Raw genomic sequence first — 12,553 nt, forward strand, 5'->3', positions numbered from 1 at the left:
ATGAATATTTTACTTGGTTATCAGGAAGTACACACTGAGTCATTCTGAACTTATGGGTATAACTCAGCAGCTTCTTGTTATAGTCGGTCCTCACCAGATTATGCTGCATAAAAGAACAGCTTTACATGTCTAGTGGCTTATAATCGCACATACTGACTTCTCACTCACGACATAGCCTGCTAGGCTTGACTGGGCTCTTCGGGGTTCAGCCAGGCTTGCCCAGTCTCAATTAATCTCCTCTTGGTTCCCATTAGTTGGTTTTCAATGCCAGGGCCCAGACTGGAGAAGCAGCCATGATTCACAGCCTTGTGTTGGCAGCCTGGAAAGCTAAAACCGTACCATACTAGAACACTAAAAGTTTCTTCTTACAAAGAACAAATGGAATGCCTGTCCACGGTCACTGGTACAAAAGGCATGCCTCTCTGCCAAGGCCAAGGCCAGCAGTGTGGCTCAGTGTAGTCCATAAGGGCTTCCCTCCTAAGCTTCAGAGACCTATCTGCACCTGGTCAGTGGTCTTTCCCATCTCCTGTTATTGGCACCCATTCATTTGAATGCAGAAATGTAGATGTTCCTTTAGACTGCCTTTACTTGACCGTCACAGATGGTCAGTTACTGTATGCTGTCTTTTCTGGCTCCCAAAGCTCTTCATGTCAAGTTACTTCTTAACGGATTGCTAGAGTAGCACCCTTGATCATTATTGTTTTTATTTCAATTCTTTTGAGGTCATTTTCCATCTTACAAACAGAGGCTCTTTCTCAAATGCAAGTCTTACCTTGACCTTCCTTGTCTAAATGGCTTGTCAATATGTCTACATTATTGTCCATACCTCTTAGCATGGCAGTGAAGTCCCAACAGTATTGATCTCACTGCTTTGTGTTTACCTCCTCCTACTTATTTCCACATATAAGTTACCCAGGGTCCAGCCACCCAAACCACCATCTCCAAGCTTCTTGCCCCTGTGACATCATTCATGGCACTCTCTAGTTCCTTTCTTCCCCTATAAGCATAGCCCTTGTTTTAGGGTCTCTGTGGCTGGACTGCTCTTGCCAGTTTGACCGTCGCTGCTTCCTTAGTCCACACAGAAAATCGAGTACATTTGTCAAATAATGAATGGGACACAGAGAGATAAGCTGTTTCTGGAGATAAGTCACTCACTCATTCAGTTGATATTGGTTGAATGTCCATTCTGTGTCAGATATTATTTTGGGTGTGGTGACTAGCATTGAAAAATAGAAAGAAAAGAACTCTACTAATGCAAAGCTGACTTCCAGGGGAGAGAAGTATTACATTCTAGTAGGGTCTACACTGATACACAAAGGGAGAAAGTCTATTCACCCGTTCCACCATTCATTCCATTCATTCATTCTTTCATTTGCTTAACATTCGCTTAATTAACAACTTCTGGGCAGACTTTTCACACATGGGTGCACACACACACATACACACACACACTAAACACTGTCTTAGTATCTGTGTTTCCTTCCCATTCTTCACCACCATAAAAAAAAAATTATAAGCAATGTGAGTTGAAGGCATAGTAAATGTTTGTTGGATTAGTTATTTTTTAAGTAATTTTAATTAATAAATTTGGGCAGATGGATAAGTACAAAAAGCTGAGTGATGAGGCATCAAGCATGTCCCTTCAATATGTTCTGATAGATTTTGTCCATTGATGGGAGATTGAAACAATAAAACTCTAGCAGGAACCTTGTTCTTCGCATGCTCTGGCTTACAGGATAATGCAGTTATTGTGTAGGTAAGAAGTAGTACAGCAAGTGAGGCATCCATGGATGTCTCAAAAGCTTCGAACACCTTGTTTTTGTTCCTGGGTCTCAGAGGACCTTCAAAGTCACATCTTCAGACCCTCTGTCTCAGAGACAAGATGAGGGCCCAAAGAGCAAGATGAGGGCCCAAAGAGCAAGATAAGCCTATGATGAGCTTTCCTTTCACGAGAAGCCAGGGATTCCCCTCTGCCTATAATGATGAGGCCAAGCAGTTGAATGCCCCCATGTGGCTTTTCTGGCTCTAGTGAATTCTTTCCAAAGGGAAAATTCCTAAAGATCCATTTGTCCTCTGGAAAGTCTTGAAAAGAGTTCCCTCAGTCCCCAATGGAGATATGCATGCCATCATCATTCCACAGACCCCTATCTGAGATTTCAAATCCCCCTTATGTGAGAGACAAACAGCTGGGCGATTCTCCCAGGCTGAGTGAGCCCTCTTGGAAATTGATGGGAAATCTGTATCTAGTTCCCAGCTCCTCCCTGGGGCTCTTCAGTTTCCATCACAATCATTCTTTCTCTATTCTCTAACCATGGGACAGTAACTAACCAATCCTTATGGGATTCAGAAACTCCACAAATAGCAAATGCACTTCTTAGAGTCAAAGGCTCTTAGGTCACAAAGAATCTTAACCAAAAATTCACAACAGCCCCTTCCTTCTCCAAAAGAAGATAAAAATGAACTTAACTTATATTTGTTTGGTAGAGTTTCTACAACAAAACACCAGACTGTATGGTTTGAATGCTGGACATTTATTTTTCATCCTTCTGGAGAAGGTCCAAGGTCAAGTTCCCAGCGGATTTGATATCTTCAAAGGGTTGGTCTTCAAATAAAGTGTCATTCCAAGCTAGTGGGGGTAAAAAGCATCAACGTAGGAATTTTAGGAATCATGATGTGACCAAAAACACATAGGTCCCTCCAGGTCTTCTAGAACCTAGCACCCTCTCAACATCCAAGTCATGAGAAAGGAACACAATACACACACAGTTCCCAAGTCTCTATCTCATTATTTTCAGAATCTGTCATTTCTCTCTATGAGAACTGCCACATGTAAGATTCCAGAAGAACTCATATAATTATGTCATATCTCAAAACCTTTGCTTTCTCATCTGTTAAAAAGAAATATCAAAAATTCCTAATTGTGATCTTGGTGCCTAAAATTAAAAAAAAAAATGATATGTGCGCTATTAATTACTTACCTATTTCCAAGATGGTTCTTTTTCTATCTTCCTTTGATTTTATTTTACTTTGGTGGTGGTGGTGGTGGTGGTGATGGTGGTGTTGGGGGGTGGGGTAGAGTATACAGGAAGGCACACGAATGCCATCGAGTAAGTGCCAGTAGAGGTCAGAGGAAAATTTGGAGGCAGTTCTCACCTTCTACCTTGTTTTGAATCAGGTTTCCTCTTCTTGTGTCTGCCGCTGTACCACATAATGAAGGCGACCTGACTCACGAGCTCCTGTGCATCTCTCCAGTTCTCTGGGCAATGTCTCCACTTCTACTCTCACCACGGATGCTCTAACTACAGATGAAAACTAAAACACCTGGAGTGTTCCAGGGACCTGAGCTCAGGTCCTCAAGCTTGTGTAACAGGTGCTTTTGTCCACTGGGGAGCCATCTCCTCAGCCATCTCCTCAGCCATCTCCTCAGCCATCTCCCCAGCCCCAACTGTTGTTGTTGTTGTTGTTGTTGTTGCTGCTGCTGCTGCTGCTGCTGCTGCTGCTGCTGCTGCTGCATTCATCATTGTTGTTCTCAGACAAAGTCTCACTATATAACCCAGGCTGGGTTTTTTTTTTTATTTAATTTTTTATGCAGTGTATTTTGATCATGTTTTCTCCTTCCCTGATTTCTCCCAAATGCTCCTCGCCTCCCTATCACCCAACCTTATGTTCTGTCTCTGTCTCTCTCTGTGTCTCTCTGTCTCTGTCTCTCTGCCTTTCTCTATCTCTCTCTTTCTGCATCTCTGTCTCTCTGTCCCTTTGTGTCTTTCTGTCTCTCCCTGTCTCTGTAACTCTATCTTTCTGTCTGTCTCTCTCGCTATCTCTAACTCTGTATATTTATCTATCAACAAAAAAATTAAAAAACACAAATATAAATAACCCGCAAAAGCAAAAATAAAAACAAGTAAACAAAAGATGGCTGAGACCAAAAAAATTGCCAAAACAAAGCAAAAAGTCCACAAAAATACCACTGGGTTCATTTTCTGTGGGTCAGCTGCTGGTGGGCATAGGGCTTGGCCCAGGATGTGTTTGATATACCCAGTGACACTCCATTGGTGAAAACCACCAGGCTTGTTTTTAAATTTCTTGCAATCCTCCTGCAGCAGGCTCCAGAGCTCTGGGATATCAGGTGTGCACCACCAAGCCTGATAAATATAGAAATTCTTACAGTCTCTTATGAACTCCAGAAATAACTTCAAAGGAGCAGATTTCCTATTTACATGCTCTCCTTTCTAGAGGTCCTGCATGTCATAAATTTACAGCCTTTCCTCCTCACAAATGCAGTCTCTACTGCACAGCCCTAAGGAAGATGTCTATAATGCCTAACTTTGTCACAGGGAAGCCTGGCTGTCACAGTCTTCAGAAAAATTAGGTTCTACTTTCTTTCATGGCAGATCAGTGTTCTTGCCTTCACTACATAAGCTTCTAGACAGAATTAATCTTTTCTTCCTCATCCAATAATATCATCTAGTTGTTCCCCTTCCCCAGCATAGCATCTCTCAAAGTCCACCCTTAATATCAGAGGAGATGAATCTGAATTCTAACTGGACCATGAACTCCTTAGGGAGGAGTGAAATCCAGGCAGGAGCAGGAGACTGTAACAGACCCCATTCTCTCTGGTTATCACTGCATCCCAGAAGGAAGAAAAGCAGCTATCAGCTACCAGAAATATGACCCCTCCAAATCATAAACTTACATGCAATCTGCTTTTTAAATTAGGATACACAACTTGCATTGACACAGATTCTGAAACAGACTATAACGCAGAAATTTCTTTTTTTTTTTCAATCTAAGTAAAACCACACATGCAAAGACAAACTCTGAGCGCCATCTCGTGGACAGAGACACCACTGCCCTAGCACGCAAATGCTCCTCTGTTCACTCCCACATAGGTTCCTAAGGACACAAAGCTCTGGAGTCCCCGTGTGTTCATGCCTCAGGCAACAATATGCCTGGACCTCCTGCAGTCTCCCAATCCCCTAATCATTCTAGACTAAGACAGCTCCTCCACAGTAGACAGGTCTGAGATGGATTTTCTAGCTGTATTTCGGATCCCATCACACTTGGGTTCATGACCTGTAGACTACAGAAGCCTGAAGCCAACCTCTTTGCTATTCTCTAACCATTCTCCAGGCCAGATCCTGTGCTCATCACCTGCTAGAGCTCAAACCCTCCTGCCACTTAGTTTCCCATCACCAGGAATAGCAGGTGGATGCCCCCCATGCCCAGAGCCATGCTGGTAAAATCCTAACATGCCTTCTTGTAAAATCACATGAGTTATAGCATATACATACATGAATACAACCAAGCCAAAGGTCCCCCTCATGCTCCAAAATTTCCCTTTGCTCCATTTATGATAGTAGACTGGAGGCTGAAGAGCAGCAAGTTAACTTCATCACATGGTGTCTGGTGATGAAAGCTTGGAGTTATATGCTAGTGTGAGGACCACAACTTCTATCCACTTACTAGATAGAGTCAGGGAAAGAAGTAAATAAAATGCATATGTAGCTCAAGTGTAAGACAATCTCTTATTGGTTAGTCCACTGTGGTGGTTGACTTTATAGATCCTTTGAACATGTCTGTGGTGCCTAGATAGTTGGTCAAACATTATTCTAATGTTTCTGTGAATGTGTCTATGATGACTATTCTTGGTTGTCAACCTGACTACATCTGGAATTAACTAAACCTCAAGCAGCTGGGTACACCTGTGAGGGATTTTTCTTAACTAAATTATTTAAAGTGGGAAGACTCACCTTTAATCCAGATCTTCAGAGGTGGAAAGACCCACCGTTATTCTGGGCCACACCTTCTGCAGGCAGCCTACATAAAGGACAAGGAAGAAAGAAGCCCTTGCTCTTTGCCTGCATGTTCTCACTCTGGCAAGTCCATTCCTTCACTGGCATTGGACCAGTTGAGACATCCGGCCTCATGGACAAACTACTGGATTCTTGGACTTTCTGTTGGTAGAATATATATTCATTCTAACCCTTCTGTTCCTGTAGAGACCCCAAACTAATATAGTGTTTTATTTTTTTTTTAAGTTTGGGATTTTTTTTTATAATAATTAAATCACTAGGTTGTTTTTGAAACAGACAGTGTCTTGTTATATAGTACAGGCTGGCCTTGAACTTGAAAATATCCCCCTGCCTTGGCCTTTCCCACTGATGGGATTACCAGTGTCAATGACCATGCCTGATTAAATATGATCTTATTTTAATTTTAAGTTGTTAGTTATGTGTCTAAGTTGTGCTAAATGTAGGTTTGTACACATGAGTGAAGTCTCCATGGAAACCAAAAGAAGGTACCAGATCCCTCAGAACTGGAGTTATAAGCAGTTTTATGCCAACTGAGAACTGAAATTCTGTCATGTGCAAGCATGGCAAGCAGTCCTGACTGCTGAGCTCTCCAGCCCCAAAATCTGTGGTTCTGAATGAACCCATTACGCAAGTGGCCGCAGAGGCTGATGCTCCAATATAGGCTGACAAGGAGATCAGAGATCCAGAAAACATCATTGTTAACTGTGGCATGAAGGCAGCAGAGGCAACAGGGCCAATCAGTTGAGCAAAAGCCATCCTGTACCAGGCAAAAAGGAATTCTGCCAGCAGACTATCATTATCCTTAGATCTTTCCTCCACTCTGGGTCTCCAGCCTCACCGATGACCCTGAATACTTTAACTGCACTTCTGCAATCACATGACTAATGCCTTACAACATCCCAGCCTACCCTATCTATCTCCCTAACACATAGACACACATCCCATTTGTTATATTTTTCTGGAACACACTGACTAATCCACATTATTACCCAGATTCCACTAAACCCAGGGTCCAAACTTAAATGGTTTTAAACCACCTCAACCTCCACCCTGTTAGCTGGGATTCTAGAGCTAGAATCGGGTCTGTTAGCATGGCAGGCTCTTCTTAGCAACAACAGCATCATCCCTACCCATTTAATGTAGGAATATCATGTCCTCCAGCCTCCACACCTCCTTACTCACCTTCCTCTACTATCCTTCCTCCAATTATTGCTCTCCCTCCTCTATCCTCAGCACTAGTCCAAAATAGATATGAGCAGCAGAATAGTTATACAGACCAGGAACAGAATTGTCATAATAACCTGAAGAAGTTGAGAGAAATCTAGTCACTTGCTCAAGATGATACCACACCCATGGGTGATAAAAACCCAAACTGACTGAGTCCAGAGTTTAGGGTCCACCGAGATAGCTTAGTGCAGATACTCTCCAAACTAGTCATTTGCAGAAACAAAACCAGATATGCTCATCTCCATCCTAAAATGACAGGTGCTGCCTCCACAGCACACGAGAGCTGTGTTAGGGTTGAGCTCCTATCACAGGCAGCACACATGGAAAACCCATTGGCTTTCTACAGCACAATAACAGCTTCATCACCCTAGTGCATCCTGAACATCCTCCATGAAATTGCAGCCAGAGCAGTAGGTCAGAAATCCAACCCTGACACACTCTCAGCTTAAACCCCTTCTGTGGTTTCCCAACCTCTTGCCTCTTGTCAAGTGTCTACCCCAAGAGGCAGAGTTGCTCTTCGGATGGGGGATAAAGTGACCATGTTGGAGGGAGAAGGGGATAAAGCAGCCCTGGAAGCCCAGCTGGGCCAGTTAAATGTGGAACCTTGGGAAATATATTACTTTGAAAAGTGGGAGACCTTGCCATCTTGTTGGTTCAGAAGGTGAATATGGCTTAACTTCTCAGTGACTGCCCCAACCTCCCAGTGTTCCGGTTCATTATTTCTCTTTCCAGGAAGGAAAAAACCATGAAACCACCCTCCTCATTCCTAAGACCCAGGTAGAGACAGTTCCCTGTGAAGAGCTCACTCTGATTGTAGGTGAAGGGACTACTCTCTTTCAATCTAACCCTGTGCAGATGAGACATAGAATGACCTCCAGGCTGACTCTAGAGTGATTTGGGGCCAGTGGGAGACTCAAAAAAGCCAAACTTACTGCCAAATTTTTTTCTGGTAAAGAATCAGTTGGCCCATTCTAACCAGATGTGTAAGATGACCTGTAATAAATGTCTCCAGAAAGTGGCAGGCGGGGGCAAACTTTTTTCACCTTTACATGCTAAGAAGCACAGAATTAGTCATGCAAGCTGTAGAAATCAAATATCTAATCAAGCCCAAAAAAAAAGTAAAAGGCAAGAAAAAAAGAGAAAAAAGAAATGGCAGAGACCCCTATTCCCTCCGCCTATGTTTCTTTTTAGTTCCTGTGAAGGTCAGAGGTTAATTTCAGAAATCTGTTTGAAATACCGAGATGAAGCTGTTCTGGGATCTGACAATTTGGAAGGATAATGGAGACAATACAGTCAGTGACGAACGTAGCTTCAATTATACAATTTCACACACACACACACACACACACACACACACACACACACACACACACCTGCCATATCTCAAGAAGATACCCAGGGATCAAAATGTCGGTGCTGGGTGAGCCCCCAAATCCTTCAAAACAGCAGACTGAGCACTTGGAGATGAAGTAACTTATTTTCAAAATCACACCATGTGTGGGAAGAATGACACATTGTTATACCAGAGTCATTTTCCTTGCATCCATCAACAGTCTTCAGACTGTGCTACATGTGCATGATGACCTTGATGGACATGCCTGGGCACACATGAAATTCAGCTTACAAAGGGACCGGTTCTGGTGGTACAATTAGCAAATGTGAGTTCGTTTATAGAACTGGCCTGTGTGAGAAAGCACCTTAAGGCAGTGAGGCAGCTATCTTTTCCCAGTCACTCCATTTTCACCCATTCTGCTTAAGAAAGGAAGGAAGGAAGGGAGGGAGGGAGGGAGGGAGGGAGGGAGGGAGGGAGGGAGGGAGGGAGGAAGGAAGGAAGGAATCCTTCACAGCCACATAAAATATGTAACTAATTTAGGTACTAAACAAAAGGACAAATCAAGATTTTATTTCCACAGGACAATATAAACCTTACTCTATATTTATTAAGAAAAATTATTTCCTGGACTGGAGAGATGGCTCAGTGGTTTAAAGCACTGGTTGCTCTTCCAGAGGGCCTGGGTTCAATTCCCAGCACCCACATGGTAGCTCTCAATGTCTGTACCTCCTGTTCCAGGGGATTCAACAGCCTTACACAGACATATATGTAGGCAAAACACCAATGTACATAAAATAAAAAATTTTTAAAAAGAAAATTATTTCCAATATTTTGCTTCTTTGGCTAGCAATTATTTATAAAAGTGCACAGCATACACACATATGTTATTTTGGTCAATTACAAACTAATAATGATAATGATAACTCAATCAAAGGGTATTTGTTTTGAAATTTCTACCATTGAAGTCACAGGGAGAAAAGTTCTTTCAATATTTAAACATGTTTTCTTTTGCAGAAATGTTTCATAAGTTGATCAATTAAAGACCATCAGACAAGCCGGGTGGTAGTGGCACACGCCTTTAATCCCAGCACTTGGGAGGCAGGGACAGGCAGTTCTCTGTGAGTTTGAGGCCAGCCTAGTCTACAGAGCAAAACCAGGGCAGGCACCAAAACTACACAGAGAAACCCTGTCGGAAAAAAAAAAAAAAAAAAAAAAAAAAAAAAAAAAAAAAAAAAAAACCATCAGACAGACAAAAGAATATACTTCAATAAGAGAAAATTCTATAATTGGAATAAGATCAAATAGGACATGAAATATGAAAACGATATAATGTAGAATTTCCTAACACTAGGCTGCCATCTCCTCCTGTTTCCTCCTCCTTCTTTGGGATGCCCCAGATCAGACACCACCACCTCCAAAGACTCTCCAGCCAGCCCACATGGGACAGAGACTCAGGGAAGCTGCTTGTGCTCTGCTTTTAGCCCCTTTCACTGAGTTGCCCCATTGTCCTACAACTACTTGCCAAGTAGATGACCTCCTTGCCATCCCTTTGAAACTCACCAATTCCCAGCCTCTCCCCCACAAGGGACTCTCCAGCCATCACTTATGACTCTGGAAGACAAGTCACCCCTCCCTCTGGGAGACTCACCAGAGCCCTGCAGGCTGCCTGATTGGGCTCTCTAGTTGAACTGTCTGGCCTTGAGACTAAAGACCAGTCTACACTGCCAGGGGAAGTTTGTTGCAAGCTCCTTAATCCAGACAGGGAAAGCATCAGGCTGTAACTGATTCACAGAAGAACTGGGACAGAGACTGTAGCCCCAACTACCCGACGAAAAGAAGAAATCAACAACCAAACTCGGCTGTGACTTAGCCCCCATCTGAACATTGTAAGCACCACTGCTTAAAGAAGAAAGGTGATTTGAAGACAAAAGAAATAAAAGCTCAACCAACAAACTAACTCTGAATACGCAAATCTCAATTTGGAAGTAAAAAAAGCACAGGTCAAACGCACAGAAAATATTTTCAAAAACAACCACAGAAGAAAAAAATCTCTAACATAAAAAAAAAGGAGATGCCTATCAAAGTACAAAAAGAACACAAAATACAAGTAGGGTTAATAGAGTGAAAATGCCTATCATCCCCGAAACAATATTCTGACTCAATGCTATCCTCATCAAAATTCCAGCATAATTCTTCATAGATTTTGAAAGGACAATTTTCAGCTTTCTATTGAAACAAAGAAAAGAAAAACCAAATGACTGAAAAAATCTTGAATAATGAAAGAACTGCTGGAGATATCACCAACCCCAGTATCAAATTGTACTACAGAGATACAGTAATAAAAACAGGATGGTATTGATATAAAAACAGACACACTGGTCAATGGAAACAAATTGAAGATCCAGACATAAATCCACACACCTATGGACACCTGCTTTTTTAATAAAGAAGCAAGAAATGCACATTGGAAAAAAAGACAGCATCTTCAACAAATGATGCTGGTCAAGCTGGATGTCTACATATAGAAGAATCCAGATATATCCATACTTATCAATCATCCTGCCCAAAACTCAACTCCAATGAATCAAAGACTTCAACATAAAATGAGATGGGGGTAGATGGGAGGCAGGGAGAGGGAACAAGAGGAGAGGAGGGAGAACTGTAGTCAATATATAAAATAAACGGAAAAAAAGTTAATAAAATTCTAAAAATTAAAAAAATTTTAAAAATTTAAAAAACAGATACATTGAACCTGATAGAAGAGAAAGTGGGAAATAACCTTGAACTCATTAGCACGGAAAAGACTTTCTGAATAGAACACCATTAACACAACGATTAAGATCAACAATTAATGTATGGAATCTCATGAAACTGAAAAGTTTCTGTATGGCAAAAGACACCATCATTCAAAGCAGCAGCCTACAGAATGGGAGAAAAGAATTTTACCAACTACACCTCTGATAGAGGGCTGGTATCCAAAACATATAAGGAACACAAAAAACAAGATCTCAAGAAAACAAATAATCCAATTAAAAAATGGGATAGAGGTCTAAGCACAGAATTCTCAAAAGAAGAAACTCAAACAGCTGAGAAACACTTAAAGAAATGTTCAATATCCTTAGTCATCAGGGAAATAGAAATCAAAACTGCTTTGTGATCTCATCATACACCCATCAGACGGCTAAGATTAATAAATCAGATGAAAGCTCATGCTGGCGATGATGTGGGGCAGGGGAACCACCCACCCATTGCTGGCAGAACTGTAAACCTGTACAGTCACTATGGAAATCAGCATGGCATCTCCTCAGGAAGACGGTACCTACATAGAGCCTTCACCCCTACATGCCCCTGTCTTTGATACAGGAAGCTACTGTATGCTACCAAAGGAGAATTGTAAACATCAACCCAGCTATCCTTTGATCTAAAATAGTGTCCTGCCTGCAAGATATGCTAGTACAGCAATGGCACAAAGCTTGTGGAAGCAACCAGCAACATCTGATTTGACTTAAGGCCAACAACTCTAGGAGATGGAACCATATCTGGCACTGTTTTGGTATCTAAGAACCTGAGCCTAGCTAGCCCAAGGACTCAGTTAAGACTAAATACTACTGTTCTACTAAAAGAACATAACAACAAAATGACTCCTAATGATATTCTTCTATACTCATAGATCAATGCCTTGCTCAGCCATCATCAGAGAAATTTCCTCCTGCCGCAGATGGAACAAATTCAGAAACCCACCGCCAGACAATATTCAGAGAGTGAGAGACCTTGGAGCACAAAACCCTAAAGAGAATGTCTCCATCAGTCCTTCCCCTCAGGGTTCAGGGAACCCTGCAGAAGAGGAAGAAGAAAGAACATAAGGACCAGAGGGGACAGAGGACATTAGGGAAACATCGTCTCCTAAATCAACAGAATGGACACACATATGACCTCACAGAGACTGAGCAATATGCACAAGCCCTGCCTGGCTCTGTACCAGATGGGGTCCTAGAGCTGAAAAGAGAAGTGGGAACATGCCTCCATCCCTAACCTAGAATCTATCCCCAATTGATAATCACTTGCAAATGAAATTTTAGTTTTCTCTTAACTCCAGTTTGACATTTCTCACTGTGAAAACAAACTACTCTTAAGTGTAGACTGTATGCCCACCAGCAGATGGCCAACAGAAAATGAACTC

Source organism: Peromyscus leucopus, chromosome 20, assembly GCF_004664715.2.
Source record: "Peromyscus leucopus breed LL Stock chromosome 20, UCI_PerLeu_2.1, whole genome shotgun sequence".
Taxonomy (NCBI): domain Eukaryota; kingdom Metazoa; phylum Chordata; class Mammalia; order Rodentia; family Cricetidae; genus Peromyscus; species Peromyscus leucopus.